At 35.9% G+C, this 6,249-nt stretch overlaps 1 long non-coding RNA gene across 1 annotated transcript; it reads left to right on the plus strand.

The window, feature by feature from the left end:
* The first annotated feature begins 334 nt into the window (after window positions 1–334).
* Window positions 335–1,373, plus strand: LOC149192445 (uncharacterized). The gene is made up of 2 exons (XR_016254885.1): window positions 335–644; window positions 942–1,373. It is a non-coding gene; the product is annotated as an uncharacterized LOC149192445 (long non-coding RNA).
* Window positions 1,374–6,249: the final 4,876 nt, after the last annotated feature.

Consider the following 6,249-nt stretch of genomic DNA (forward strand, 5'->3'; position numbering starts at 1 on the left):
TTTTCAATCTACAATTTGTCTTTGAGAAACCAAGAGTACTCTTTGAATTTGCGAGAACTGGGTGAACAAAGTAATAAATTGAAAGGTTTATTGACATGCCCTCCTTTTATTGAACTACGCTCTTCATGTTGTAGCCCTTATGTGGTTAGGAAAATGCCCTCCAATAGGCACACATGTTCGATTTTTATCTTTCAATCACATAACCTGCAGAGGGTCTATTGAGAAAATTGTCAAATATCCAGCTTTCTAGTTGATGTTGATATTGGGAACCATATTGTGTAATGTGCGTGTCAATTTCATGTCAGTTATGACTGCCTTTGGAGTATCAGGCCAAACTTTCTTATTGCACTTCTACTTCCCATGAAATGGGTATACTTCTAACTAGCAATTGCTGCTACTTTCTGTCTTATATGAACTAATGCTAGGCTTGGGTATAGTTAATCATCTCATAATTTTGTTTGCAGATCACATGCAGCTAGTTGGTAAAAGTGCTTCACAAGACCAGAGGGTGCATCACAGATTCCGGCGGAGGAGGCAGGACTGGAGAATGGAGTCCCATGGGAGCAGACATTCTTTGGTGTCTCGGAACAGTTGAGTGGGTTTTGCAGCATGCACATGGAGTTTTGGTGAATTCCAATTCCGAGGTGTGTGTACTGAATATATTCTGAACTGGTTTGGAAGTAGCATAATGATGGGCTTCTGATAAAACTAGAATATCATGTACCTAATCAAGATTGTAATTTATGTGGAACTTTTGGTTATGAAGTTCCCATGTATTGAGATGTCCTGTTTTTTCTTTTTGCTGTAAAGGATTTTATAACTAGATATAAATATTTATTGGTCTAGGGCATTTGTGACGCTTGTAGTCAAGATTGATAAGGCCAGTTCTGATTCTATTTTAATCACATAAAAATCTTATGCAGTCTACTTCTTTCCAGTAGGTTCAACTGGGAGATAAATGTGGGGTAGAATATAAAGTAATAGGTGTATCGAACACTGTGGAGACATAATTGTAGCAAATGTGAATGTGCCTCTTGGGACTTAAAACTCTGCATATGTGAGTAGGTTATGGTAGTGGAATGTATGCTAAAGGACTTTATAGTGACTTGAAGAAATGCTGGTAAGCGAAGTTACTGGATTGGAAATAGACCAGTAATCATGGCGTTATAGACTTGCATATTCGCATGTCAGTACAACCTTCTTAATGGATGTTCGTTTTTAATGCTGATTATAATCTAGGCTCTAGCCTATCAGATGACCTGTCTATTGTTCAGAGAAAGGACAAACTTGGAGCACTCATAATCAGCAACAAGTCTATCCAAATATTTGTATCTCTGGTCCAATTGTTTGTACCTCTAGATTGTGATTGAACATTTTATATCTCTAGGTCATTATTGAATGCTTGCTCTGATATAATCGATAGACAAATCTATGGCTGGGATTATATGCAGGCTACCGCATTCCTATGCCTGCAGCCTTCTTTGGAGAGTTAGTTTCTCATTTTAGTTGCAGGCGTACATTATTCAGACAATTCAGCAAAGGAGCTAAATTAAGATTGTCCATAGCCTGACTAAATGCTACTTTGCACATGTAGTTGTATGAAGTTATACATGAAATAGCATTTTGTCTTTTTAATTGCGACTTATCAGTGCTTGTTAAGCTTTATGTCAAGTCATAACAAATTTGAGTGGGATGGCAAAATTGTGAATCTTCAAGTAGCTCTTGATCTACTTTAAGGAGTTTATAAAACTTATTAGAGCTCCACTAAAGAAAATTGTTGAAGGTCTTTCACCCAAATAGATTGGCAGATGTGAAGTGGCCCAACTAGTGGTAAAACAAGGTTATCTTTGCATTTATGATTTATTTAAGTTGGCTTCTTTCTTAGCACAATGGAAATGTAGCAAAGATTAATATCCACTGGGGTTCATGATTCCATGAATAAATAATCCCAATGTGGATGTCTTTTATTGCAAAGTGTTCATTGCTTGTTTTTATAGTCAAGAAGATTTTTGATTAAAAAAATCCTTCCCAGATTTCAAGTTTCAACTATAAAAGTTAAAACATGTTGCTTTTTACTTGATCCTAACACATCATTTGGATTAATCATTAGATGCTTCTCCCATTTGTTATCTACAGAGTATAAAAAATTCTTCGGAAAAGTTGCATGTTTTCTAGTATGTAACGATAAGTAATATATTGTTGTACTTCTCAAAATATGAATTCTAACAGGATTCGTGAGCTTGTAGCAAAAAGAAGAAGTCCATAATAGAGTTTGTTGGACCTTAGGAACACTAATAAGTCAAAAACATAAAGTGTGTGCCCACAATGGAGCTCTCAACTTGCAAAATAGATTGCATAGCAGAGTTGCAGGACTGATCAACACTTACAGAACCCGTAGGCCCCTCGACAAATTATGTAGGCATACATCAGAACCTGTAGGCTTGGAATGGTGCTCAGTAGTAAATGTAAGGTCCTGTAAGTACTCAATAAAGTAGACATTGCAACAGAGCCCACTAGCTTGCTAAAGAGTTTGTTGGACTGCTATTAGACCTTGAATGAAAGATGCCTTCCCAAGCATGTGCATTCATTCAAAATGTCTTTCACTCAAAATGTCTTTCTTCTGAGGCACTTTGTTCCAGTGTTTTTCTGCTCATTTAAAGGTTTAATGTGCTAAATTGTTAGAATTTAGCAAAAAAAAGGGACCAATGATTCATAGGTTGTTTCAATGATCTGCTAACAATTTATTTGTATGGTTACCCTGCAGAAACACTGCAATGATCTGTTTTGGTGTCCTGAAATTAATGTGTTCAATTCTTGTATGGGAAAAAGTTTCACATTCAGAACAGTGGATATTACTCCACCCAGATTGTAATAGTTGTACAAGAAAGGAAAAGCATGTCTGACTATTTTATGATTAATGCAACCCAAATTTTCTAAACTCTAGCCTTAAACGTTGTCAACAATTTTATTCTTGAGTACATGTAAACTACTGCGGATGGGATTTAGTCTTAATCACCAAATTAAAAAGGCTGAGAGAATCTTAAATTGCCAGCTAAGAGCACAGAATTTCGATACCTTCAAATGTAGTTTTAGGAGAAACAGCATAAGAATTCAGATTTGCTCATAAGGAGATCATTTATCTTAAATATTATGCCCATGGTCATGTAAAATAAGACCCTGTATGCCATTGCCATGTTTTGTAACTACATGGAATAAATCGAAGATTTACAGGCATTGGCAATTTGGGGATGCCACATACAGCATTGATAAGAAACTGGCACAGAGGTTAATTTACCTTACGCCGGGGAACGCACAGCCAGCCGGGAATATGCACCGTGGGCGGACCTGGGTGGGTGAGCCAACAACACTTGCGGGAGCGGTGTGTGCTCGAGAGGGGTTGCAGAGGAAACTCGACGGATTGCGCGAATGGAGCAAATGGCTCTTTGGCGCGAATGCTCGTTTGAAAATCCTGCCCAACACAGTGGGTGCCACCTCGGGCCGCCAACTGGGAGGTGGTGGGTCACCCATTCCCGGAAAACTTATGATGCGATGGGCCGTCCCGCTGCTGGAGAAACGATGGATGCGAGATGGAAAGGCATGGCATGTATGTATAGTGAGGTCCCTATTAGGTGCATTAAATGCGCGATAGCAGGCTGGTTAGCTTTTGTTGTGGAAGTCGATGTCTATCGCAAAAAAGTGGAACGCCTTATAAAATAACATGAGTGAGAATCGAATCTAATGCCCGAGCATTTCTTGGTGTTGTCCTCTCGCATTTTACGTTGCCGTTGACTACAACTTTGGCTTTTATAATTAAAAATGGTTAAAATCTTCTTCTTCTTTTTTTCAATTTAAAAAAATTGGATAGTAGAAGTGTTTGAATGGTGTATTTTTATTTAAAAATGAACCAGTATTGTTAGTGATTTCTGGAATCACATATTATCAAAATTTGTGTAACATTCAAAATTTCAAAATCTTAAAACTTGATAACTGTAATAAGGTTTTTTAAAAATTTCCACAGGATTTTATTAAAATCATTGTAAAAATCAAATATTGAATTAACCATCAAATTTTAATTGAATAAATAGTATTTAACCAATTACACTTTTTAAGCAATTTGAACAACTAATTTTTAATAGAATAATATTAATTAAATCGGAAGTTGTTGATAGGGAAAATAGAAATTAGATTTTTTTATTTAATTTTTATTATATAATTGAAAAATAAAAATTGTTCGTATAAGATATAAATGGGAATTCAAAAGTAAAATTTTTATTTATTTATGAATTATTTATGATTAAAAATTGTTTGAAAATTTTGGATTGAAATTTACTAACAAACATATTTATCTATATTTGATTGTAGATGGTAAATAGATGAAACGGAGATTATTAAGAACTTTCTTAATTATAGTCAATGGTCAACAATATAGCTAGAAAAATGAAGATGCTAAGAATTAAAGCAAAAAATAAAAATGAATTAAAATTTATGAAAGTAGTTAAAGATTAAAATCAAATAAGATGATGAAGCATATAAGAATTTATTGATATTAGATAAAGTTGAGAATGATATAAGAAGACTAAAACATTTCAGATAAAGGAAAGAATGGAAATCAGACAAGAGTCATTGGGTGAAATGGTGGATGACAGGTTTCAGGAATGGTTGAGTCTGTAAACCATCCTCCCTATTAAAGTTATTAGGGTTTTTCTTGATTTCGAGGGCTAATCGAATAATACGAGAATTGTAGGATGGTACAGAGGCTATGATTTTTGATTGATTGAAACAAATCAAGTGCTTGGATTTATGTTTTTGCCTCAACCATTGGAAATGAATTTCAACGTATTTTTTTGTCAACTCTGTTGCATATTCATAAATGGATTATAATAAAGTTTTGGTCAACCAATTCCCATATTTAATGTAACATGGTTTTATGTTTTATCCATATTTATGTGTCAAATAATTATAGGGAACAACTTTCCATATATTTAATGTAACATGTTTATGGTTATATTCATTTTTGTAAGAACCATGATGGTGTATATTATATGTATTAAACTAAAAAAAATGAGATAATAACATATAAATTATTATTTGTAGGTGTCTCAAGGGTTTTCTAAGGCATAGTCTATTTTGATACATTTCGGATTAATCATCGATCCGATGTGTCGTATTTTCGACATTTCTGGCATTTAGTATTTGTGTCAATGTCGTATTCATGATCTCATTTCCATCTATCTGTTAGGCATCCAAACACCGTTTTTGTTTGCACCACTCTCGTTGCCTCGATGTTTGCACTAGCCAAGTGTCTGACGTCCCATCCCATACCATCATATACATCATTGATTTGAATTTTGAATTTTGTAATAACAAGGTTGCCCAGACTACCACTCTTAATTCTCTGCAGACCCACCGTCCCATGGTTATTCCTATAGAGCTCCACCCTTCATGGCCTAGATACCCATTGATGGGTGTGAGACGATCTGCACCTGTAGCACCCAACTCCAAACCATCTGCCCCTAGTCATGGGTACCAGTCTTGAACCCCATGGGAAGGGCACATTAGGGATTGTCCACAAACTACAAACCATGTAGCTACCAGAGAAACTTGGGAGCCTACTCACCTCCAAGCCAAGAGCCAACTCACAAGCTCACTCTCTCAATAGAAATGCCTCGTTGTAGAATGACACAAGTACCACCAAGGCCACCCTCTTCTTTTCTAGCCATTCAAGTAGATCAAAGCCCTCGCTACTGTCGATGATGGATGATGGGATACCAAAATGTCTAAGTAGACAACGTCGTTGAACGTGGAATGATAAGGACTCGATGAGGGGTAGTGCGCTTGGTTGCCTACTATCCCTTTCAATTGCTCAATGAAAAAGAGAAGCAAATGGAGAGAGGCAGAAAAAGTTCAAAGAATCTGAAACACTAACTATATCTGCACAACCAAAGATTGAATCCCAACGATGGCGTAAGATAAGCTTTTAAAAGGCCTAAAGGGTTTACAAAGTAGTCCCAAGTTGCAAGTCCGTGCAAGTTTAGCATGAAAAAGTCTTATATGCCATCATTTTTGAATTGTGCAACTTTTCGTGCCACTAGTGTTTCTTTGACATCGAATCACTAGTCTTTCAAATCACCAGTCTTTTCTAGTTTGAATTTTTTCAAGATTTTTGTTGTAGGGTTTCTTGCGATATCCATTTTAAAGTGCTAGTTATTTATGAATTAGTCTTCTATGTGACACTGGAGAAAGCTAAGG

This window comes from Pinus tabuliformis, chromosome 2_2, assembly GCF_031772625.1.
Source record: "Pinus tabuliformis cultivar Carrire ecotype Pingquan chromosome 2_2, CPIR1, whole genome shotgun sequence".
In the NCBI taxonomy this organism is placed as follows: Eukaryota; Viridiplantae; Streptophyta; class Pinopsida; order Pinales; family Pinaceae; genus Pinus; species Pinus tabuliformis.